The sequence below is a fragment of the Syngnathus typhle genome, linkage group LG21 (genome assembly GCF_033458585.1).
Source record: "Syngnathus typhle isolate RoL2023-S1 ecotype Sweden linkage group LG21, RoL_Styp_1.0, whole genome shotgun sequence".
Classification (NCBI taxonomy): Eukaryota; Metazoa; Chordata; class Actinopteri; order Syngnathiformes; family Syngnathidae; genus Syngnathus; species Syngnathus typhle.
In genome coordinates this window covers 1315011-1341311 of record NC_083758.1, presented here as the reverse complement: position 1 = coordinate 1341311, position 26301 = coordinate 1315011, and the positions used below count along the sequence as shown (strand labels likewise).

Sequence of the window (26301 nt, the reverse complement as noted above, 5' to 3'; positions counted from 1 at the left end):
CACACACTAAATATCTGTAGGCACTCCCGCTCTTTTTATTTGGATTTGCCCTACCCACAGTGTGAGACAAGCCCCTAAAGAAAGGAGGGGGAAAGCATGTGGGCTTTGCCTCGTAAGGAAAAATCACTAGGTGTTTACATACTAATAAAGACATCTGGGAAGAGGAGTTTGAGTGGACTGGATACAGAAGAGAAAACCTTTGACCTCAAGTAAAAACATAGCAAGGGAAGTTTTACGACATTGTGTAGGATGCAACAAACTAAGTTATTTATTACTGGTTATATACATTCCAACCTAATCCTACGATCAAGATAGTTAGGAAACCCTGACTTTAATGGTCACTTGGAGGTTTATCTGGGGTGCAAGACAGCAATGAGGCATGTTGTCTAACAAAGTGGTCTTTGTTAGAAAGGAATTGTCCTTCCGTGGTACATCATAAAAACAGCAAGGCCAAACAGCAAGCATATAATGCAGTAATATTGCGGTAAGGCATTGATTAGAGAACGCATGATAACATATATATACATTTTTCTAACAACTATCTTCCACTATCTGTCCTATTCACTCCCTCCTTCTGAGGCTTGGCAACGCCCATGCCTCACACCTTGACAAACTTTTTGGGAGGATGTGTTCTTTACTACATATGATTCCATCATTTAATTTGACTTTCTTTCCAAAACGCTTCTCAATTTCCCAGTTCACACATCTTCTGCATGTGTTACTGGTTCTCCAGTTTTTCTCCAGTCAATCATCAATCCAAAAGCTATGTTTTTCATTCCAGCATTCAACTTACTCAAAACCACTCTTTCAGCAAAGTCGCTCTACCAATTCTCCATAGCAGTCGCCAACAGCTCCAACCATTCAACCTGTATTTTCCCATCATTCAAGGCAATCATTCATCAATGCTCATTTGCATCTCACACACAGTCTCCAAAAAGGAGTCTCTCCATCACATTGGTCTCAACTCATCCAAGCTCACCACACAACACTCATATACCACCCCCAACTCAAGGTTCCCGATAGAACAATCCACCAAAAAAAACTCAACTCATAAAAACCACTGGCAAATCAATCCGAAATTTTCTTTGCTTTTAGATTTAACAAACTCAATTTCTCAGATTTAGCTCGCATATAATTTTATAACACCATCAATCAATTATTCCCATTAAATGTAGCATTGCAATGTCTCAAATTCACAATTTTGCCTCTTCCAATTCCTGAAAGCATGCTCTGTCGCTTCTCCTTCAAATTTCTCATGAGGGCTCAACACTCAACATGCACCAGTGTGGATCAACTCCTGCTCGCAAACACATTTTTCTCTCCTTTTCTCATTTTTATCTTTCCAAATCGTTTCTGTTCTGCGGTGCAAATTGGATAGACCACAGTCTAACAAATTTCTTCACACTGAAAGTTTAGCCAATTTTCATCATTTTAACACACATGCACAGCTCTCGCGCGCGTAGGGCAGGTCCCAGCACCAATGATTCGCCACAGGCTGGCCATTTCCCGTGGTCGACCATGAGCCAGTCCCTCCCACGCACACAAGGACAGTACACTCCAATTTTTTTTATTTATCTTCTAATTGCATTCATTTACCACTTGATTTGCAAATTCTAACTTCCGTGCACACACACAATTTGATCCCTGGTAATTTGTCGTTGGGCATACAAACAGCATTGTCATACTTCTTGCATGGACAGGAGCTCTAATAATCCAAAAAATGTTCCAATAATCAGACAATGACATGTTTTGCTGTCATATGGGCATCTATTCCTTCTTTCTCTGTATTAGCATGAGGGGTCAAAGGAGAGGAAGCTTGTCATGCTGTAAATGTGATTTTTCCTCTGCCTCTTCCTCTGCCCCTTGACTGGCACCGTTTTTTTTCTTCTAAAACACTCTATTGACCAGTGTCCACGTTTCCCACAGTTCCAACAGTTGTCAGAATCTGATGGGGGTTTTGAATTATATGGTGACCTTCGGCCTTGTTGGTCTCTCTCTCTTTCTCTCCCCTTTGGGAACTTTGGAAGAAGATCGTTGTATCTTCATTTAGATCATTATCATCATCTAGATGAAATACATCAGAACATTTGCCTTTTTGGATAACTTTTTCAGCATGCCTGTCCCACTGCATAGTTGTTGTATACAAGTTTTGCACACGAGCGGAATGGCTTTCTTGCTCTTCTGCTTGAGCTGCGGCTGGAGCCGTGGCCGGGACAGTGCGCCTGCGCACTGTGGCCTCATTGTCTTCCGGCCTGACAAACATCGTCGCAGCACTTTTCAACTTTCTGTCTTTTGGATTTATTCTCTTCTCTCTTGTGAAGCATTCAACCATATTTTAGCACAAATCAATTCTTTCTCTTTTCTTTTCTTTTTCAGTCCCTCTGACTTCCTATTCACACTCTCTTCCAAGACATCAACCACTATCTTCCACACTTCAACTTTCAACTTCCCTTCTACTCCATACTTTTTCTTCCACTTCGGCATGTATTGCATACAGTTAACAAATTTACTCGCCATGTACTTCTCATCTCCATCAAGAGCTAGGGATCTACTGTTTTTATTTGCCATCTTAATTTGGTATTTTAGGTTTATACAATTATTATTATTATTATTATTATTTTTATTATTTTTCTTTGAGGATCCTCAATGCAAGTTTAAATTGACCTTTGAACAATTACTAGCCTGTATTATTTTCGTGGATCAATGCTAGAACTGCTATTTAGTCAATTTATCCTACCAATCACACTTTCTCAACCACACAAATTTCTTATCCCTGCCAACGCGAAGTCCTCTTTTAAAAATAAAAGAGCTGCTTCATCCGGATAGGGGACTCTACAACACCCCTTCCTTCCCTGGGAACTAAAGACAACCGTCCAGTTACCCAGCCCTGCCAACGCGAAGTCCTCTTTTTAAAAAATAAAAAGAGCTGCTTCATCCGGAGAGGGGACTCTACAACACCCCTTCCTTCCCTGGGAACTAAAGACAACCGTCCAGTTACCCAGCCCTGCCAACGCGAAGTTGTCCCCTTAGAACAGTGGTTGTCAAATCAGGGTACACGGAGGTACGTGAGATTTGACAAAAATATTTTGAAAACCACTGCTCCAGAAGAGCCACTTCATCCGGAGGGGGACTCTACAACACCCCCTCCTTCCTCAAGACTTCTTATCCTCTGTCTTGCCTATTTTTATTCCTGTGCACTTTTACGCGTTTCACAACAACACAATCACACAACTTTAGGGTTTTAACTTACTTGTCTCCTTGGTTCGCTGTTCAGCCGGGTCCCGCCAATCCACATCTGTCAGACGAAGGCAGACCTAAGATGCTGGCCCAGCGAAGAAGTTCTCTTCCCAGGACTTTCTTTTCCAGGTCCTCCTAATGGACGCTGGCTTGTCGACAATGCAGCACGTCTTCCTCCGTCAGTCAGATGGTGTGTATGAGGGTCCCGGGTTTCGGCACCAAAATGTTAGAGTGGTGCTCACTCTAACTTATTTTGCAAGAACCACTCGGAGACAAGTTAGTCGTTTTGGGCACCTGCAGGCGGAGAGTCCATTCGTCACTGTGCGTACAGCAATGATCGAATGACGTCTGACTCTCGCTTCCCACAAGACCATCTTTATTAAGAGAAAAAGGGTGGGGGTGACCATAGACTGAATAGACAAGTAAAAAAGGCCCTTGACCTCTAGATTAGCAGGGCAGGGGATGTTTTACGACATTGCGTAGGATGGAACAAGCTAGGTTATTTATTACTGGTTACACACCAACATAAGCATAAAACTAATCTACCAAGGTTATTCATTACTGGTTACATACATTCCAACATAATCATATGATCAAGATAGTTTTGGAAAACCCTGACACTCACCTTATATCTTTATTAGGTAATGCACTCTGAATTTAATCAGGACCCGAACCGATGTCTTTAATCACTTTTATTCATGAAACAGAGGGCCATCAACTTGCCCCTCTGTCTGCATATTCATTTCCCTGAACGTCACTCCTTCACTACGTCATCACGTAGGCCCACAGTACAATATCAGTACATGACATCCCCCCTTTCCTTAGAAATAAACTGTACCATCACATACTAATATTGACCATGTAATTTACATCATCATCTTTTGCTAACCGAACATTGTATTGTCTAACTTTTCTGATGTAACCCATAAACATTTTTTTCTCTTAAACAGTGAACAATATATTCAGACACAACCCTTTACTTTTACTTTGTCACAAAGTCTTTGAACTTTGCTGGTATCTTTTTGACTCTCTGGGGCCTCATTTCAGGTTCCTGAGCTTCCTCTTGTGGTGTCTGGTTGCAACTGTCCACATTTCTGCTCAGTACATTTTCCTCCCCTTCAGTAAAAGTCTTCGGTGTGTCATGTCCTTCAGTATTCTCATATGATTGGTATTTCTTCACGTGAGTGGTATTCCGGTGGTAGCGAGCTCCAGTTGGGGATTCAATTACCACTTGACTTCCAGTTTTACTCACGACTCTATGTGGGGTTGGATTGAATGGTGTTGTGAATTTGTCCTGTTTGTCCTGTTGTACCAGTACTGTGTCTCCAATGTCCACATTTGAGTACTGGGCTCCTCGTCGTTCATCAGCATAAAGCTTTGCTTTCCCTTTTTGTTCAGCATCCCTGTCACGAACATCTAGAGCCGTTGTTTTGGACTCAGAGAGGTCAGGCAACTTTCCTCTCATTTTCCTGTTGAAAAGAAGTTCAGCTGGACTTTTCCCTGTCGTGGGGTGTTCAATGCTCCTGTAAATAGTTACATATTTCCTCAGTTCACGTTTCCAGTCCAGCCCTTCTGCCTGTGCAATCCTGATTCTCTTCATCAGTGATGCATTTTGACGTTCCACTTCTCCATTGGCTTGTGCCCATTTTGGTGGTGTTCTCACATGTTTGATTCCATTTGTTTCACAGTATTCCCTGAACAAGTCAGATTTGAACTGTGGTCCATTGTCCGATTTGATCGTCACTGGTAGTCCATGCCTACTGAAAATGTCCTCAATTCAGTCAATAACTCTGTCCGTGGTTGTAGACGTCATTATTTCATACTCATAGTAGCGACTGTAATAATCTACTAAAACAAATATAGACTGATTGTTTGGTAGTGGTCCTAACAGATCTACAGCCACGTCTTGCCATGGTCGATCTGGTAAGATTGTGTTCCTCAAAGGCTCAGGTGGATCTGGTCTGGCCACTATTTGACATCCATGACAAGCTTTACAGTATTTTTCCGCTGCCTTATCCATGCCAGGCCACCACACTTTTGTTCTGAGATGTTGTTTTGTCCCTACAATTCCTAAGTGTCCTTCATGAGCTAATGCAAGTGCTTTTGCTCTGAGTTTTTCTGGTAAAACTATGCGGCTTCCACGTAACACAATGTATCCAATCACACAGAGTTCATTTACAATGGGTGCATATTGTTTACATTTTTCGAAGTGTCCAATTTCAATTGCATTTCGCACCTCCGTCAGCTCTGGATCTACAGCAGAGGCTTCTTCTACCTCTCGTGTGGTAAGCGCCTTTGGTGTTGCATTAACTGCAATGAATCTCACATACTCTTCAGATTCATGTTCATGTATTCCTTTTGTCCCTGTGTCTGACAACAACCTAGATAAAGAATCAGCAATATTTTGTTTTCCTGCAATGTGCACCACCCGAAAGTCATAAGGTTGAAGTCTGAGGACCCATCGCTCTATACGAGCACATGGTTTGGATCTTTTACTGTATACGACTTCTAATGGCTTGTGGTCTGTGATTAAGTCAAACCTACGTCCGTACACATATGGATGTAGCCTTTCGCATGCCCAAACTAATGCTAGGGCCTCCCTTTCTGTTTGTGAGTATCTGCGTTCACAATCTGTCAGACTACGACTAACGTAGCACACTGGTACCTCCTCAGAATCTTGTTTTTGTACAAGCACTGCGCCTAACCCTACAGGACTTGCATCTGCGATTATTCTGGTAGGAGCCTCTTTGTCAAAATAAGCTAAAGTACCTGCCCCGGCTAGTTCAGTCTTTAAAGTCTGAAATGCTCGTTTTTGTTCTGGTCCAAACACAAATGTAGTCTCTTTCCTGGTCAATCTCCTCAGTGGTTCAGAGAGCGTTGCAAACTGGGGTATAAATCTACTGCTGAATCCTACCAGTCCTAGGAAACTTCTCACTTCAGCTGCCGTTTTTGAATCTCTGGCATCCTTAACAGCTCTCACTCTCTCCTCAGTTGGTCCAATGCCTTTCTGGGTCAACAATATGCCCATGAAAACAAGTCTGTCCATGTTAAATTGGCATTTTTCCACATTCAGTGTTAATCCGCATTCTGAAAGTCTTTTCATGACTGCGTGCAGGCGCTTGTCATGTGTCACCTGGTCTGGAGCGTGGATGATCACGTCATCTGAGATGTTCTCCACACCCTCGATGCCTGCTAGTGCATTGGCTATCTCGTGCTGGTATTGCTCACTAGCGGACGAGACTCCAAATATCAGTCTTTTGTACCTGTAAACACCATTATGCACAGCAAACGTTGTTATTTCTCTGGACTCTGGGGTTAGCTCTAACTGATGGTAGCCCCATTTGAGATCAAGCTTACTGAATATTGAAGAACCATTCAGACCTTGCAGTATTTCATCCACTGTAGGGATGGGGGTATCTCTCCCTCACAATAGCCTCATTAGCTTTTCTCATGTCTAAACACATCCTAAGGTCTTTGTCATGTTTCTTTGGGAGAATCACTACCGGATTTACCCAGGGAGTAGGACCTTCAACCTTCTCCACAATGTCCATGTCCGTCAGTTCCTTGATTTTCTTCTCGACTGCATCCCTCAAATGATAGGGTATCCGTCTCAGTGGTTGAGCGACTGGTTTCACATTTGGGTCTATGTACAGTGAGATTTGTTTGGTGTTTAATTTACCTACTCCTTTGAACACATTTGAATACTGTTGTTGCAGAATACTTTTAACATCTGTGATTGCTGCAACGTTTTCCCCTATTTTTAGTACTCCAAGCTTAATAGCTGTCATTTTACCAAGGAGTGGTTCACCATTACCTCTAATCACAATGAATTCAGCTTCTTCAGTCCTGTCACCTATCTCGATTACACATTTGAAAGCACCTTTGACAGATAGTGTCTGGGTTGAGGAATATGCATACATATTTCTCTGCTCTTTGGGCACATATGATTCACATTTTATGTTTTCAGCTTTTAGCTTCTCCCAAACATTTTCTCCCATAACATTACTCGTTGCCCCAGAATCTACTAACATTTTTAACTCAACTCCCCCTACACAAAATATTAGTCTTTCAGGCATTTCACAGTCTTTCACCATAAATGCATAGTCATTGTGCACAGTCTCTACAGCAGGGGTCCCCAAACTTTTTCCTGTGAGGGCCACATAACCTTTCCCTTCTCTGATGGCGGGCCGGTGTCAGTTTGTAACAGAAAAAGTGTGACGATCGTAGGGGAGCTTAAAAATTTTATTGTTTTCCAGAAAGCCACACATAACCAAATAACGGTTATTTAATAACCCTTTCCAGGTTCTATACAGAAAAAAAGTCAGGAAACAAATAACACTACGTATTAATGAAATAAATAATAACTAAATAACCCTCTCTGAGTTCTTCACAGAAAAAACAGGAAATAAATAATAACTAAATAACTCTCTCTGGGTTCTTCATAGAAAGAAAACCATGGAACATTAACTTTCTGTTGTGCCATGCACAATCTTAACAGATAAAAGTTCAGCTCAGTTGTCAGAGCAGAACCTCTCTGACACATATGAGCAGTCTCTTAAAGTTCTTGTGTTCCTTCCTTATAATCCTTTTGTAGGTTCCAGTAGGCTTGTCGACACCGCTGTCTTTTTTGTTAAAGTTTGCTAGTGCGTCATAGTCTGGAGTAAAATTTGTTGTGGCAATTCTTAGGCGAGATCCGAGGTGTTGGTCCGTTTACCTCGATCTTTGACGGGTAGATGTTGACGTTCATGTGGCTGAACGTCACGTCGCGTACGTCGAGCCAAATTGGCCACTCTTTTTTAACATTCGGCACTCACTTCTTTTCTTCGGGCCACTCATTTTAATGGAAGGATTCCAGGGGAAGGTTTGTGGGTGGCTTTAGCGCAAAACTGCATCTGAAAGCTCAGCGCGCAAATTACAAGAATGCTGTCGTCACAGCCCACGCTCTAAATTCGGGACTGATACAAATAGAGCGCGAGTGCGCCATGTCCGTACGTACACGCACTTGTGAGTGTGCACCGAGCTTTCTGACACGGCTTCCGGTAGTAAATGCGCAGGCGAGCGCTTCCCCATCTACTGGGCAAACGCAGTCATTGCAGGCAAAATGAGCAAAAAAAAAAAAAAAAAGTTTAATAATACAATTTGTTCAGGGTTGGCGGGCCGGATTAAACGGTCCCGTGGGCCGTATCCGGCCCGCGGGCCGTAGTTTGGTGACCCCTGCTCTACAGCATTAACGTTTTGCTTCTTTTGTCCTTTGGTACGACACATTTTTGAGAAATGGTCCTTACCGTTGCATTTATGACATGTTTGTCCACGTGCTGGGCATTTGGGATCCTTACCCATGTGGTCAGTGTAGCCACACCTGTAGCACTGCTTCTCTGCTTTATTGTCATCACAATTCTTCAATTTACCTTTTGGCCTTGTGAACTTTCCTTTTTTCGTTGTGATACGACTGATCGTTTCCCCCTCTTTCTTGATACTGCTCCCATTCATTGCTGCTAGTTGCTCTTCCACTCGCTCACATTGCGATGCCAACTCCAACGTGCGAGCCAAAGTCAAACCAGGTCCATCCTCGAGAAGCTTTCTCTTCACGTATCCAGAACAGCATCTGCTCAGGATAGCGTCTCTAATTTGATTGTCCTTGTCTCCTTGAAAGTCACAGTCCTTCGCAGCCTGACGTAAACGTGTACCAAACTGTTGCACCGTTTCTCCCTGATTTTGGAACAACTTGTGGAAGGATTGGCGCGCGTACGCTGCATTCACTTGGGGAACAAAGTAGGAGTCAAGTGTCCTTACTGCTGCCGCGCAGTCGGTCACCTCACCCGTGTTTGGTAAAGTGAAGAAAACATCCTGCACGTCCTGTCCCGCCAAATGCAAAAGTAGAGCGCGTCTTCTTTGTTTAGTAGCATTGGTCGTATCCTCGTTCATTATCAGTCCTTTACCGTCAGCATACAACTCGAAAGATGTTAGCCATCGTGTCCATCTTGGCCCGAGAGTAGCTGGATCAGTGCAGCAAGCAAACGGTTGTAGCTCCGACTTAGCCATGTTAGCTCAAACTTAAACTTGCTCACGAAAATCGTCGTCGTTATCTCCTCTTCCTTAGAAGGTGGACGTCATCCTCGTCGCCATTGTTGTGTGCTCACCTTATATCTTTATTAGGTAATGCACTCTGAATTTAATCAGGACCCGAACCGATGTCTTTAATCACTTTTATTCATGAAACAGAGGGCCATCAACTTGCCGCTCTGTCTGCATATTCATTTCCCTGAACGTCACTCCTTCACTACGTCATCACGTAGGCCCACAGTACAATATCAGTACATGACATCCCCCCTTTCCTTAGAAATAAACTGTACCATCACATACTAATATTGACCATGTAATTTACATCATCATCTTTTGCTAACCCAACATTGTATTGTCTAACTTTTCTTATGTAACCCATAAACATTTTTTTCTCTTAAACAGTGAACAATATATTCAGACACAACCCTTTACTTTTACTTTGTCACAAAGTCTTTGAACTTTGCTGGTATCTTTTTGACTCTCTGGGGCCTCATTTCAGGTTCCTGAGCTTCCTCTTGTGGTGTCTGGTTGCAACTGTCCACATTTCTGCTCAGTACATTTTCCTCCCCTTCAGTAAAAGTCTTCGGTGTGTCATGTCCTTCAGTATTCTCATATGATTGGTATTTCTTCACGTGAGTGGTATTCCGGTGGTAGCGAGCTCCAGTTGGGGATTCAATTACCACTTGACTTCCAGTTTTACTCACGACTCTATGTGGGGTTGGATTGAATGGTGTTGTGAATTTGTCCTGTTTGTCCTGTTGTACCAGTACTGTGTCTCCAATGTCCACATTTGAGTACTGGGCTCCTCGTCGTTCATCAGGATAAAGCTTTGCTTTCCCTTTTTGTTCAGCATCCCTGTCACGAACATCTAGAGCCGTTGTTTTGGACTCAGAGAGGTCAGGCAACTTTCCTCTCATTTTCCTGTTGAAAAGAAGTTCAGCTGGACTTTTCCCTGTCGTGGGGTGTTCAATGCTCCTGTAAATAGTTACATATTTCCTCAGTTCACGTTTCCAGTCCAGCCCTTCTGCCTGTGCAATCCTGATTCTCTTCATCAGTGATGCATTTTGACGTTCCACTTCTCCATTGGCTTGTGCCCATTTTGGTGGTGTTCTCACATGTTTGATTCCATTTGTTTCACAGTATTCCCTGAAGAAGTCAGATTTGAACTGTGGTCCATTGTCCGATTTGATCGTCACTGGTAGTCCATGCCTACTGAAAATGTCCTCAATTCAGTCAATAACTCTGTCCGTGGTTGTAGACGTCATTATTTCATACTCATAGTAGCGACTGTAATAATCTACTAAAACAAATATAGACTGATTGTTTGGTAGTGGTCCTAACAGATCTACAGCCACGTCTTGCCATGGTCGATCTGGTAAGATTGTGTTCCTCAAAGGCTCAGGTGGATCTGGTCTGGCCACTATTTGACATCCATGACAAGCTTTACAGTATTTTTCCGCTGCCTTATCCATGCCAGGCCACCACACTTTTGTTCTGAGATGTTGTTTTGTCCCTACAATTCCTAAGTGTCCTTCATGAGCTAATGCAAGTGCTTTTGCTCTGAGTTTTTCTGGTAAAACTATGCGGCTTCCACGTAACACAATGTATCCAATCACACAGAGTTCATTTACAATGGGTGCATATTGTTTACATTTTTCGAAGTGTCCAATTTCAATTGCATTTCGCACCTCCGTCAGCTCTGGATCTACAGCAGAGGCTTCTTCTACCTCTCGTGTGGTAAGCGCCTTTGGTGTTGCATTAACTGCAATGAATCTCACATACTCTTCAGATTCATGTTCATGTATTCCTTTTGTCCTTGTGTCTGACAACAACCTAGATAAAGAATCAGCAATATTTTGTTTTCCTGCAATGTGCACCACCCGAAAGTCATAAGGTTGAAGTCTGAGGACCCATCGCTCTATACAAGCACATGGTTTGGATCTTTTACTGTATACGACTTCTAATGGCTTGTGGTCTGTGATTAAGTCAAACCTACGTCCGTACACATATGGATGTAGCCTTTCGCATGCCCAAACTAATGCTAGGGCCTCCCTTTCTGTTTGTGAGTATCTGCGTTCACAATCTGTCAGACTACGACTAACGTAGCACACTGGTACCTCCTCAGAATCTTGTTTTTGTACAAGCACTGCGCCTAACCCTACAGGACTTGCATCTGTGATTATTCTGGTAGGAGCCTCTTTGTCAAAATAAGCTAAAGTACCTGCCCCGGCTAGTTCAGTCTTTAAAGTCTGAAATGCTCGTTTTTGTTCTGGTCCAAACACAAATGTAGTCTCTTTCCTGGTCAATCTCCTCAGTGGTTCAGAGAGCGTTGCAAACTGGGGTATAAATCTACTGCTGAATCCTACCAGTCCTAGGAAACTTCTCACTTCAGCTGCCGTTTTTGGTTCTCTGGCATCCTTAACAGCTCTCACTCTCTCCTCAGTTGGTCCAATGCATTTCTGGGTCAACAATATGCCCATGAAAACAAGTCTGTCCATGTTAAATTGGCATTTTTCCACATTCAGTGTTAATCCGCATTCTGAAAGTCTTTTCATGACTGCGTGCAGGCGCTCGTCATGTGTCACCTGGTCTGGAGCGTGGATGATCACGTCATCTGAGATGTTCTCCACACCCTCGATGCCTGCTAGTGCATTGGCTATCTCGTGCTGGTATTGCTCACTAGCGGACGAGACTCCAAATATCAGTCTTTTGTACCTGTAAACACCATTATGCACAGCAAACGTTGTTATTTCTCTGGACTCTGGGGTTAGCTCTAACTGATGGTAGCCCCATTTGAGATCAAGCTTACTGAATATTGCAGAACCATTCAGACCTTGCAGTATTTCATCCACTGTAGGGATGGGGGTATCTCTCCCTCACAATAGCCTCATTAGCTTTTCTCATGTCTAAACACATCCTAAGGTCTTTGTCATGTTTCTTTGGGAGAATCACTACCGGATTTACCCAGGGAGTAGGACCTTCAACCTTCTCCACAATGTCCATGTCCATCAGTTCCTTGATTTTCTTCTCGACTGCATCCCTCAAATGATAGGGTATCCGTCTCAGTGGTTGAGCGACTGGTTTCACATTTGGGTCTATGTACAGTGAGATTTGTTTGGTGTTTAATTTACCTACTCCTTTGAACACATTTGAATACTGTTGTTGCAGAATACTTTTAACATCTGTGATTGCTGCAACGTTTTCCCCTATTTTTAGTACTCCAAGCTTAATAGCTGTCATTTTACCAAGGAGTGGTTCACCATTACCTCTAATCACAATGAATTCAGCTTCTTCAGTCCTGTCACCTATCTCGATTACACATTTGAAAGCACCTTTGACAGATAGTGTCTGGGTTGAGGAATATGCATACATATTTCTCTGCTCTTTGGGCACATATGATTCACATTTTATGTTTTCAGCTTTTAGCTTCTCCCAAACATTTTCTCCCATAACATTACTCGTTGCCCCAGAATCTACTAACATTTTTAACTCAACTCCCCCTACACAAAATATTAGTCTTTCAGGCATTTCACAGTCTTTCACCATAAATGCATAGTCATTGTGCACAGTCTCTACAGCATTAACGTTTTGCTTCTTTTGTCCTTTGGTACGACACATTTTTGAGAAATGGTCCTTACCGTTGCATTTATGACATGTTTGTCCACGTGCTGGGCATTTGGGATCCTTACCCATGTGGTCAGTGTAGCCACACCTGTAGCACTGCTTCTCTGCTTTATTGTCATCACAATTCTTCAATTTACCTTTTGGCCTTGTGAACTTTCCTTTTTTCGTTGTGATACGACTGATCGTTTCCCCCTCTTTCTTGATACTGCTCCCATTCATTGCTGCTAGTTGCTCTTCCACTCGCTCACATTGCGATGCCAACTCCAACGTGCGAGCCAAAGTCAAACCAGGTCCATCCTCGAGAAGCTTTCTCTTCACGTATCCAGAACAGCATCTGCTCAGGATAGCGTCTCTAATTTGATTGTCCTTGTCTCCTTGAAAGTCACAGTCCTTCGGAGCCTGACGTAAACGTGTACCAAACTGTTGCACCGTTTCTCCCTGATTTTGGAACAACTTGTGGAAGGATTGGCGCGCGTACGCTGCAAGTAGGAGTCAAGTGTCCTTACTGCTGCCGCGCAGTCGGTCACCTCACCCGTGTTTGGTAAAGTGAAGAAAACATCCTGCACGTCCTGTCCCGCCAAATGCAAAAGTAGAGCGCGTCTTCTTTGTTTAGTAGCATTGGTCGTATCCTCGTTCATTATCAGTCCTTTACCGTCAGCATACAACTCGAAAGATGTTAGCCATCGTGTCCATCTTGGCCCGAGAGTAGCTGGATCAGTGCAGCAAGCAAACGGTTGTAACTCCGACTTAGCCATGTTAGCTCAAACTTAAACTTGCTCACGAAAATCGTCGTCGTTATCTCCTCTTCCTTAGAAGGTGGACGTCATCCTCGTCGCCATTGTTGTGTGCTCACCTTATATCTTTATTAGGTAATGCACTCTGAATTTAATCAGGACCCGAACCGATGTCTTTAATCACTTTTATTCATGAAACAGAGGGCCATCAACTTGCCGCTCTGTCTGCATATTCATTTCCCTGAACGTCACTCCTTCACTACGTCATCACGTAGGCCCACAGTACAATATCAGTACATGACAGTTCATGACGGTTCATCTTAGGCGGCAGCAAGAATTTACGTAACTGTTCTAAAATATGGTCAAAATGTCTTTTTTTGCTTGAGATTTTCCTATCATTGTTCCAGGATCTTTTAGTACAATTCTTGTTCTCCAAATGTTAAGAAAATGTCATTTTCAAAATTCGTTCAGAAAAAGAAGTATATATATTTTTCTGCGGTAATGTTGGAGATTTTCAATAAATACAAATTCATACCGTTTTAGGGTTCTCAGGAGAAAAGAGGCACTGCATGATGGGCATGTTTTGACTTCATTTATCGGTTTATTATAGTTGCTGGCATCACCACTAGACGGCGACTCTAGGAAAAAGGAGGTGAACAAAGACGTGGAGGCAGTAGAAAAAGAAGCAAGCCATGATGGTCATGTTTCTGAATCTATTTTTTACTTAATTTAAAATGTTTTGGTTTTGAATGACTAAAGGTGTACTATGTTAACAGTTCTACGAATGCTGTCTCATCCACTGAATACGTGTGCTCACACTTTTGTACCAAATTAGCCTCTGACTGTAGATGGTGTGCGCGGTGAAAACGTCGGCCCCGGCGACGTATACAACTCATACTTACCTGGCAGGGGAGATACCATGATCAAGAAGGTGGTTCACCCAGGGTGAGGCTCAGCCATTGCACTCCGGTTGTGCTGACCCCTGCGAATTCCCCAAATGTGGGAATCTCGACTGCACAATTTCTGGTAGTGGGGGACTGCGTTCGCGCTCTCCCCTGATTCTCCTGTACAATACAAAATCCCTCACACGAAGCCAAATTTCATGGTCGCCACATACTGAGCGATGGTGCATCAAGCTGTGCTCTGCAACTGTGCACCTACTTGCCGAACTTTTTCAACAAATTAGTAATTGCAAAATAAAATGTAATTACTACGTTCCCGACCCGTTATTGATACGAACGTATATGATATAACTTTCATATAACCTGCTTTCTGGAATAGCCCCACGGATCATTTCCCGTTCTCCATTTACCTACACTATAAAGAAAAACTAATGGCCAAAAGGTACGTGGACCCAGACATACAACTGATTTTTGCACCCCCTACTCTACTGGTCAAATCAAGAGTAGTTTACATCACAGTCCGTTAGCTTCATTCTCACAGGATAAAGCAGAGGGTCAATGACGTCATTGATTCAAGTTCATGGCGGCTGGCAGCAAGGATATACGAAAAAATATGATCAAAATGTCTTTCTTTAAATCAGAAATTGTGCCAGAAATTTTTAGTACAATCCTTGTTCTCAAATTTTTAAGAGAATGTCATTTTCTAAACTGGCTCAGAAAAAGAAATATATATCTTTCTGCGGTACTGTTGGAGATTTTCTATAAATACAAATTCATATGGTTCTCAGGTGAAAAGAGGCAATGCATGATGGGTATGTTTTTACTTCATTTCTTATGCTGCCACCACCACTAGATAGCAACTCTAAGAAAAAGGAGGTGAACAAAGGCGTGGAGGCAGTAGAAAGAGAAGCAAAGCATCAGTTTATGGGTATTTACGAGGGTATTTTTATATTAATACTTTAATAGCTAAATGGCTCCTATTATTGTTCCTTACATATAGTATAATTTGTGGAAAATATATTAATTTATTGCTCAATGCATAATCAATAGTTTTATATTTGAATGGGTGGATGTCACCAAAAGCTGTCCCTAAAGCTTAACCAATTTGGTCTGTAAACTTTAGCAGAATTAATAACTACAAGGCAGGACTACTAACTATTTCCCATTGACAAGTATAGGTGGCTCCGCTTTCGCAGAGCATCAAAAAATTGAGATGAACTCTCATTGTTCCTCCCCACGGAAATCTTTAGTAAAAGGCGATCGGTGAAATTGCAGCAACCATTCATTCTAATACAAACAATAGACGTTCATAGATTTACTACATTTAGAAGGACTCAACCTAAATAGACAGTTTAAACGAGTATTTTGTGTTCATCAATGTGTTTTTTCCTTGAAACATTGTTGGCGCACAGGATTATGGATACCTGATATTTCAAACAGCGTCACCTATCGATTGGGCAACTATTTTGAGTGTGAGTTTTGAACGTATAAACAGTTGTATGTCTTGGTCCGTGTACTTTTGGTATGAGAGAAATGGAAATGATCCGATTTCCGTGTGTTATTTTCAAATGTGTAATTTCAGATTTTTATTCAACACAAATCGGGAAACAAAAGACGATCGTAATTTCCTCAAATGAGTGTTAAGAAATGCTGGCGTGGATTGGAATGCGATTCACCTCCACTGCGATAGTGGCGTTCGAGGGTTAATGTAAATTGCCACAGCAGGAAACAGGAAGTAGTTTGGCGAAGTGGGCCGCGTGCTTTTTTGCTGCGTGTTTTTTTTCCCGTCAAAATGTTCGTCAAACAGCTATCTTGCCTTCGGTCCCGAAATGTATCAAAAGATCCGATTGTTTTTGGCGAATGACCAATTCGTTTTGTTGGTCATTAAAAGCTATTCCCATCAGGAGCTCAGTTCATCGTTATTCTATTGGGTCAACGTGAACCACGTGACACTAAACCTCCACGAACACACGAAAATCTGCAACCGATGCACAGGTTGAAAACAGCCCGGTGACGCATTATCATTCCAAACTGTTAAGAGTTGAGGTTTGTTACGGTGGTCGGTACGTGGCATTAGTATGACTCAATATATTTAAACCGTAACTTGAATTGGTAGTCTCTTTATTTAAGTAGTTTTCTCGGACCAACTTTAGGTTATCGCTTCTCGGCCTTTTGGCTAAGATCAAGTGTAGTATCTGTTCTTATCAGTTTAATATCTGATACGTCCCCTTTCCGGGGACCATATATTAAATTGATTTTTGGAACCGGGAGATGGAATTAGGGGCTTGCTTCGTCCACTCCACGCATCGACCTGGTATTGCAGTACTTCCAGGAACGGTGCACCCCTCTGCTGGTCAAATAAAGGATCATTAAGTCAGGAAGCCATTAGAATCGGTCTGCTTCATTCTCACAGGATAAAGCAGAAAGTCAATAACGTCTTGAAAGGGTTTGATTCAATCAAGTTCATGACCTTTATCTAAATGTGAATAGCAGAAGAATTCTATCCTTTACAACAAAATAGAAAACATATCGGCCCTACGATTGGCTGGCCACCAGTTTATGATGTCCAGTGGGGATGGGCGATACCAATGATTTTGGAATCGATCCGATACCAAGTATTTCCTACCCAAAATACCCGATATTCGATCCGATATCGATACCGGAAGTGTAATTTCCCGCCCAAAAAACGATTTAAATGCAGTGGCATTCTTGCTCTTGGAAAGTCATCTATTGAATTTTGTAGAAAAAAGTATTACGTCACGTGAATTATTAACCTTTTTAGACATTAGTGCATTAGTGGAATATGCATGTTAATAGTATAACTTTAATAAAAAGGAGCTATTCTTTACTTTTCTCTCTCTCTCTCTCTGTTGTTGGGAAAAAGTTTTGTCTTTTAGTATAATCTAAAAAGAGACATGGTACCAACAGAGATGCAGGGCTTAATCGTCATGAGCAGCAAAACTATCAATTTGTAAAGCCACTGGATACTTACATTTAATATTGTAATATTTTAGTGTTGTTTATAGGAAGTGGAGTTACAAATAAAACGTATGGCGTTCGACCACAAATTGAAAAGGGGAAAACTTTATTTATAAATGACTGACTAAAGCGTAGTAATTATTGCTTCAAATAGCACATCAACCACAAATGCTTACAATTTTTGGTTAGCACCTGATACCTGGATATGTCTTGCCTTTCTGAAACGCTGCTTCTAAGGTACTTTGATACCTTAGCCTCGGTGTGGCTGCAGGGTTTTCCGTCGCTGCCTTAGTGTCTGCGGCACGTTTCAACTGCAGCTCTTCATGAACCGTGGGGTGAATTTTGCTTAAATGTTTTGTCAAGTTTGTGGTGTTGCCACAATATTTAATTGTTTTGTGACATATTTCACATTTTGCCTCGTTGTTATTAAGTAAAATATAATATCCCCAAACCAGACTTCTCTTGCGTTCGGACTGGGCCGCCGCCGTGGCCATGCTTGTTTGTGTTTGTTTGGATTGGAACGGGAGGCGGAGGAGGAGGGCTTGGCTTGTGAGAAAAGGGGGCGGGAGCAAAGCAGAGCAGGACACGCCGGTGCAGCAGGCGGAAGGAAAAGTAGTGCTAGCATGAGTGCAAGTCGTCAAATTGGAGCAGAAAAAAATGAGGAAAAATATAATTAAATAATTGTAAGTATCGATATTTTAGCTAGGGAGATCGATACTCAAAAATGAGCAGCCTGGATCGATATATCGATACTTTTGTATCGATCCGCCCATCCCTATGTGATAGGCTCCAGCACGCCTACTAACCCCGTGGGGAGAATCAGTACAGAAATTGGATGGATGGGCAATATAAAATATTCTCTCTGGTGTCTGCAAGCGTTATCAGTACTCACGGCGGGTGGATTCTGAAACGTGTCTGCAATGTAAAGTTGATTGTTTGGCTACCATAGGCATTTTTAAAAGCCTCTATGTTAATTTTAAAACCTTTACTTTACATGGTCGTTTTTAAATAAAAGCCTTCATGTTTAAAACAAAAGCCTAGTATACACAGTCAGTTTTAAAGCCTTACAATTTAGACAATTTAAACAAGTATACTTGTAACACAACAAGTGTTAAAAAAATTGCTTGTTCTAAACATTGACGCAAAGGATCGTGGGTACGTGATCGAGCGCTCAGCCAATGATGGCTAAGTTGCCAAATACCTTAATGACGTCGGCACTCTTTCTAATACAATCTAATAGGGGTGTAAATCGCGGGTTTTGTCACGATACGATATAATATCGATATAAAGAACTTCGATACGATATTTGCCGATATCTTAAAGCCTGCTGCGATTCAATCACGATATATCGCGATATAGTGCTCTACGATCGATATTTTTTTTTTTAAATAAAAAATATAGAACAATATCCTGATTTATAACAATTCATACGCAAAATCCACAAGGTACTGCAAACTCTTTATTTAGGAAATTACAAGAGTATTGTAGTATACAAATTGCTTACTTTAACACTTAACTTTGATGTCGTGTTTTTTCTTTAAATGTGCGGCGAGATTTGTGCTCCCTGAATATTTGATCACCGCATGGCAGGATTTACAAACTGCACGTGTCTTGTCCGTTGAGCCATCTTTTCTTTGGAATCCAAAGTGCTTCCAAACGAATGACTTGAAGCCTAAAGGGGAGCAAATTTCCTCGTCTTTTTGGACACTAGCCATAGCACCAGCCCAGGAGCCGCGTACTAGTTGTCGACTCCCCTTTCACGTGCCTGCTCTGCTCACAACACAACAACGCCGCGCACTGCTCCCTGCTCCCGGAAGAGGAAGCAAGCAACAATGAACTGGATTTCAAAATAAAGTCGCGTCTAATGTCCGAGGTCAAACACCCCTACAATCTAAACATAGTCCTTTACTAGTCGTGGTTGCCCTCTGGGTAAAAATGGTACACTCGCAGATGACTTCCCGCCGCCCCTCGTTGATGAATTAAGACTATACTTTCAGGGATCATTTCTATAGTTATTAATATTGAGATATGTGTTTCTAAAGTGAACGGTCTCGCCAACTACGATGATGAGAATTGATGTTCCTTCCTGAGCGTGAAGCTAGCGGAGAATAATGATGTTTATATCATAGATTCTCCACTTTTGATGAGCGTTCTATGCTTCCTAGTGGAGCATTGAGGGGAGGGACATGATCAGAGTAGTTCTTTGAAATTGGTTAAATAAAAATTAAGCTAATGTAGTGGCGTACTCCTGATATTCAACTCAGTCGATTAACAGTATCGTCGTATTAGTTCAACTAACAAAAGCCTGTTATGTATTTCTGAAGTACTTTTGTACTGAAGTACTTATGGCTGTATTCATTTACACAGCTTAAATCTTTACAACTTCGACACAAATCTGAATTAACTTTAATAATAAATATTTTAATGGCTAAATTGTTTATTGTCCCTTACATATAGTATAATTAGTCGAAAATATATTAATGTATTGCTCATATTAGATAGTTTTATATTTGAATGGGTGGATGTTACCTGTAAGCTATGGCAGAATTAATGGCAATAAAGCAGGAATTTTGATTACTTTCCATTGACAAGTACAGGAAGCTCCGCTTTCGCAGAGCATCAAAAAATTGAGATATACTCTTGTTGTTCCTCCCCACGGAAATCTTTAGTAAAAGGCGAAAGATTTATACGATCTGAAGAGAAACGAGAACCGATTTCGGCTTGTCCAAACGGGCCACCCCATTGCTGGTCTCACCAAAGTAACAGGCGGTGTCACACTAGCAACCATTTCCTTTTAATAAAAATAGATCTTCATATATTTGCTAAATTTAGGAGGCCTTAACACTCAACTAAGATGTATAGTTCGAACAAGTATTTGGTGTTTGGCAATTCTATGGAAACGTTTACACTCTAAACGTGTCGTTGTGAGTCCATGCTTGCTCTGCTGCGTTCGGTTCCAACTCCCTGACCTGTTTGTTTGCATTGTGCACGTTCTCCACTCTGGTTTCCTTCCATTTCCCCCAAACATGCATGATAGGCCCATTGAGCGCTCCAAATTGCCCGTAGGTGCGAGTGCGGACGGTTTTTCGTCTCTGTGTGCCCTGCGAGTGATTATTATTTGTTAAAGCGTATATGCCGTTACACCGCTAGATGGCAGCAGCGTTGACTTCCGCACCTGACCACAAAAAGAAACGGGAATCACGTGATGCGCAGGAAAAGAAGCATTAGTATGAGTCGATATATTTAAACCGTAACTTGAATTGGTAGTCTTGTAGTGGGTTGACATAATTCACCCGGAACCTAAGTTCACGTTGCCGAGTTCCGGTGGGATGTTTTACACGTGTGGGAGTTTCCTGTTTGAGGAGTGTGTGTTAGGATCTCGAAGGGAAAAGAGTCGGCCCGTGGTTGAGAGAAGCTAATTATAAATGTCATTAAAACAACTGCCGTTGGCACCGTCATTTATCACTCCGCCTCCGACTCCAGTCCTTGCACACCACACTGGTGACCCTGACATCAGTCCCGCTGAGGATTCCGGGACTGAACAGAATACCGAGCGAGACGGCATGGCGCATTCCGCCGTCCTTAGGCTGCCTGAGTTTTGGTAGACTTCTGCAGCAACGTGCATGGTTCGCACAGGCGGAGGCTCAGTTCGCCCTCCGGGGAATTACGGATGACGCCACATGCTACTACCACGTTGTCTCGGCACTCGGAAGCTCCACCGCAGCCAGAGCCGTAAGTTTCATCACTTCCCCTCCGGCCCAGGATAAATATGCAGGGCTCAAGGCTTATCTCCTCAGGATTTTTGAACTGTCGCGATCCGAACGAGCCCGGTGCCTGCTTGCTATTCAAGGCATGGGGGACAGCAAACCCTCTGAACACATGGAGATGATGTTAAACCTGCTGGGTGGGGAAGAGCCGAATTTTCTTTTCATTGAACTGTTTCTGCGACATATGCCGCCGCACGTCCAAACGGCCCTCGCAAATACGACCATTACGGAGCCGCGTGCTCTTTCGGAGGAAGCGGACCGTTTCTACTTGGCCACCCAGCGTTTCGCCCCTGGTGTGCTGGCCCCAACACGCAGCTACACGTCCCCGAGCGCTGGCGTTTCCCCTGGCAGAGGACGCGCTGCAACTGACAGCCGCACCAGCACAGGTTTGTGCTACTTCCATGCACGTTTTGGCGCCAAGGCTAAAAGGTGCCGCTCCCCTTGCAACTTCGACACGACGGGAAACGCCAAAGCCTGCGCTCAGTAGTGGCCGTGACCGCAGGCAAAAAGAACCGGCTGCTGTTCGTTGAGGACTCCCTCTCTGGTCGCAGATTCCTCTGTGACACCGGCGCCCAGAGAAGCGTCCTGCCGGCTACAGTGGACGACGCTGCTGGAGGGTTGCACGGCCCGCCCTTAACATCCGCCAACGACACCCCCATCAGGACGTATGGCACAAGGACTGTGGACATATGTTTCGGGGGTCAGCGTTTCACATGGGACTTTGTCACTGCCGACATCTCCTTCCCCCTGCTTGGCGCAGATTTTTTGTGCGCCCACGGACTGCTCGTGGATGTTAAGAACGGCCGCCTGGTGGACGCGTTAACCTTCTCCTCCTTCGCATGTGTCCGCGATGAGGGGAATTATGTGGGTCTCTCCAGTTCGCTCTCCGAGGGCGACATGTACCAGAAACTCCTCGGAGAGTTCCCCAGCCTTACACGGCCCACTTTTGCCGCCACCACAGCTAAACATGGGGTCGAGCACCACATCGAGACCAAAGGCCCCCCCATCTACGCTAGGGCCCGACGGCTCAACCCGGAGAGACTGACAATTGCTCGGGCCGAGTTCGCCAGCATTGTTCGCCTTGGCATTGTTCGCCGCTCTGACAGCCCGTGGGCCTCCCCACTCCACATGGTGCCTAAGCCGGACGGTGGTTGGCGCCCGTGTGGCGACTACCGCCGCCTCAATGATGCCACCACGCCCGACCGCTACCCGGTCCCCCATGTTCAGGACTTTTCGATACATCTAGCAGGGAAGCACCTGTTCTCCAAAGTGGACCTGGTGCGGGGTTATCACCAAGTCCCGGTGCACCTTGCTGACATCCCTAAAACGGCGGTGGTGACTCCTTTCGGGCTTTTCGAGTTTCTTAGGATGCCCTTCGGCCTGAAAAACGCGGCCCAGTCCTTCCAGCGGTTGATGGACTCTGCGCTTAGGGACATGCCTTTCATCTTCGTCTACTTGGACGATGTCCTCGTCGCCAGCTCCTCGGAGGAGGAGCATGCGGCACACCTGCGGGCCCTTTTCACAAGGCTCGACCAGCATGGCCTGATCATTAACCCGGCGAAGTGCGTCTTCGGGGTGCCGTCGATCCAGTTTCTTGGGCATCTCATCGGCAGTAATGGGGCCACCCCCTTGCCGACAAAGGTGGAAGCAGTCTCCGCTTTTCCCCGCCCACGTTCGGCCCGGGGGCTCCGGGAGTTCCTTGGGATGGTTACGTTCTACCACCGATTCATACGCCGGGCGGCCCACATCATCCACCCACTGTATGGGGCCCTTAAGGGTAAGACCCCCAACCAGGACATCGACTGGACCCCCGAGAGGATCAAAGCTTTCGAGGATACTAAGGCTGCGCTGTGCCAGGCCACCTTGTTGGTCCACCCGTCGCCTGGAGCCCCGGTCGCCCTCACAACCGACGCATCTGACTACGCAGTTGGTGCTGTATTTGAGCAGTGGGTTGGTGGCGCCTGGCAACCGCTCGCCTTTTTCAGCCGCCAGCTGGTCCCTAGGGAGCGCAAATACAGCACATTCGACAGGGAGCTACTCGGCGTCTGGTTGGCGATCCGCCATTTCCGCTCCATCCTGGAAGGCCGTGAGTTTACGGTTTTCGTCGACCACAAGCCCCTCACGTTCTCTATGTCCAAGGTGGCTGAGCCGTGGTCCGCCCGCCAGCAGCGTCAGCTGTCATTTATCTCTGAGTACACCACAGATATCCGACACATCGCCGGCAAGTCCAACGTGGTCGCCGATTGCCTCTCTAGAGCGGTCGTCCACACGGTTCAGCTGGGGCTCGACTACTCAAGTATGAGTGCTGACCAAGCCTCAGATCCTGGGATCCAGTCGCTCAAAGACTCTGACACTGGGCTGCGTCTGGAGGTGGTCGCGGTTGGCGACTCAGGAGTCAGGCTGTGGTGCGACCTCTCCACCGGCCAGCCTAGACCACTTGTCCCTGCCGGCTGGCAGCGGGCTGTCTTTGAGGCGATACACGGCCTGTCCCATCCTGGCAGAAAAGCGTCCGTGAGGCTGGTGGCTCAGAAGTTCGTCTGGAAAGGGCTGAAGAGGGATGTGCGGGCCTGGGTCGACTCGTGTGTGGCTTGTCAGCGTGCGAAGGTATACCGCCATACCAAGGCCCCGTTGGAGCCGTTCACTGTCCCCGAGAGGAGGTTCGACCACGTCAACATCGACCTTGTGGGCCCGCTCCCCCCTTCCCATGGTTTCACCTACCTCCTCACCATGGTGGACAGGACGACCCGTTGGCCTGAGGCCGTCCCCCTCTCCTCAACCTCGGCTGCTGACGTGGCCCGGGCGTTTATTGGCACATGGGTCGCGCGCTTTGGAACACCTTCAGACCTCTCCTCGGACCGGGGTGCACAGTTTACTTCCGAGATCTGGAATGTGGTTGCTGGAGGCCTGGGCGTCAAGCTGCACCGCACCACCGCTTATCACCCCCAGGCTAACGGGCTGTGCGAGCGGTTCCACCGCTCCATGAAGGCTGCTCTACGCGCCAGTCTGGTGGATGGCAACTGGGTGGACAGACTTCCCTGGGTCATGCTGGGCCTCAGGACGGCCCCTAAGGAGGACTTGCAGTCCTCGTCCGCTGAGCTCGTCTACGGCCAGGTACTACGAGTTCCAGGGGACTTCATTCCAGACGCCACAACGCCTTGGTCGGCGGCAGGGCAGCGGTCCTCCCTGCTGGAAGTTGCCGGGACGTTCGCACCTGTCCCCACGTCACGGCACTGCACCCCTGTTTCCCGGGTGCCCACCAACCTACGCTCGGCGGGTTTTGTGTTCATCCGCCACGACGCCCACCGCGGGCCGTTGCGTCCGCCTTACGACGGGCCTTTTAAGGTCTTGCAGCACGGGAGTAAGAGCATGGTCGTGGACATCGGCGGTAGGCCTGAGACTATCTCGGTTGATAGGATTAAGCCTGCCCACGTGGATGTTTCCCGGACGTTGGAATTGGCGCAGGCCCCACGCCGCGGACGCCCCCCAGCGCCTCGCCCCTCCGACCTGACCGAGCTCCCGCCTGCCCGACCGACAACGCGACCGTCCAGCCCAGCGGTCTTTCCGGCGGCGCCCCCTACCCTTGACCCCCTGCCAGCCCCTGCCACCTACACCCGCTGTGGTCGGGCTGTCGTTCCTTTCCGGCGCGGGGATTTTGACTATGGGTGAATTCTGGGGGGGCTTGTGTAGTGGGTTGACATAATTCACCCGGAACCTAAGTTCACGTTGCCGAGTTCCGGTGGGATGTTTTACACGTGTGGGAGTTTCCTGTTTGAGGAGTGTGTGTTAGGATCTCGAAGGGAAAAGAGTCGGCCCGTGGTTGAGAGAAGCTAATTATAAATGTCATTAAAACAACTGCCGTTGGCACCGTCATTTATCACTCCGCCTCCGACTCCAGTCCTTGCACACCACAGTCTCTTTATTTAAGTGGTTTCCTCAGACCAGTTTCAGTACATCGCTTCTCGGCCTTTTGGCTAAGACCAGGTGTAGTATCTGTTCTTATCAGATTAATATCTGATACGTTCCCTATCCGGGGACCATGTATATATTGGATTTTCGCAACAGGGAGATGGTATAGGGGCTTGCTCCGTCCACTCTATGCATCGACCTGGTATTGCAGTACCTCCAGGAGCGGTGCGCCCCCCTCTACTGGGCAAATAAAAAGTAGTTTACATCACAATCCGTTAGCTTCATTCTCACAGGATGAAGCAGAAAGTCAACAACGTCTTGATCGGATTTGATTCAAGTTCATGTTGTGTGCTCACTGTTAGAGTGGTGCTCACTCTAACTTATTTTGCAAGAACCACTCGGAGACAAGTTAGTCGTTTTGGGCACCTGCAGGCGGAGAGTCCATTCGTCACTGTGCGTACAGCAATGATCGAATGACGTCTGACTCTCGCTTCCCACAAGACCATCTTTATTAAGAGAAAAAGGGTGGGGGTGACCATAGACTGAATAGACAAGTAAAAAAGGCCCTTGACCTCTAGATTAGCAGGGCAGGGGATGTTTTACGACATTGTGTAGGATGGAACAAGCTAGGTTATTTATTACTGGTTACACACCAACATAAGCATAAAACTAATCTACCAAGGTTATTCATTACTGGTTACATACATTCCAACATAATCATATGATCAAGATAGTTTTGGAAAACCCTGACACTCACCTTATATCTTTATTAGGTAATGCACTCTGAATTTAATCAGGACCCGAACCGATGTCTTTAATCACTTTTATTCATGAAACAGAGGGCCATCAACTTGCCGCTCTGTCTGCATATTCATTTCCCTGAACGTCACTCCTTCACTACGTCATCACGTAGGCCCACAGTACAATATCAGTACATGACATCCCCCCTTTCCTTAGAAATAAACTGTACCATCACATACTAATATTGACCATGTAATTTACATCATCATCTTTTGCTAACCGAACATTGTATTGTCTAACTTTTCTTATGTAACCCATAAACATTTTTTTCTCTTAAACAGTGAACAA

At 44.9% G+C, this 26301-nt stretch overlaps 5 non-coding genes across 5 annotated transcripts; 4 read left to right on the top strand and 1 right to left on the bottom strand.

Annotated features, from left to right (window-relative positions):
- The first annotated feature begins 14552 nt into the window (after nt 1–14552).
- LOC133145919 (U1 spliceosomal RNA) lies at nt 14553–14716 on the top strand. Its single transcript, XR_009711164.1, has one exon. It is a non-coding gene; the product is annotated as a U1 spliceosomal RNA (small nuclear RNA).
- Nucleotides 14717–16716: 2000 nt separating this feature from the next.
- Nucleotides 16717–16908, top strand: LOC133145791 (U2 spliceosomal RNA). The gene has a single exon (XR_009711040.1). It is a non-coding gene; the product is annotated as a U2 spliceosomal RNA (small nuclear RNA).
- A 2612-nt stretch (nt 16909–19520) lies between these two features.
- On the top strand, nt 19521–19739 carry LOC133145932 (small nucleolar RNA U3). Its single transcript, XR_009711176.1, has one exon. It is a non-coding gene; the product is annotated as a small nucleolar RNA U3 (small nucleolar RNA).
- Nucleotides 19740–20138: 399 nt separating this feature from the next.
- Nucleotides 20139–20250, bottom strand: LOC133145999 (U5 spliceosomal RNA). The gene has a single exon (XR_009711240.1). It is a non-coding gene; the product is annotated as a U5 spliceosomal RNA (small nuclear RNA).
- A 5007-nt stretch (nt 20251–25257) lies between these two features.
- On the top strand, nt 25258–25448 carry LOC133145861 (U2 spliceosomal RNA). The gene has a single exon (XR_009711109.1). It is a non-coding gene; the product is annotated as a U2 spliceosomal RNA (small nuclear RNA).
- Nucleotides 25449–26301: the final 853 nt, after the last annotated feature.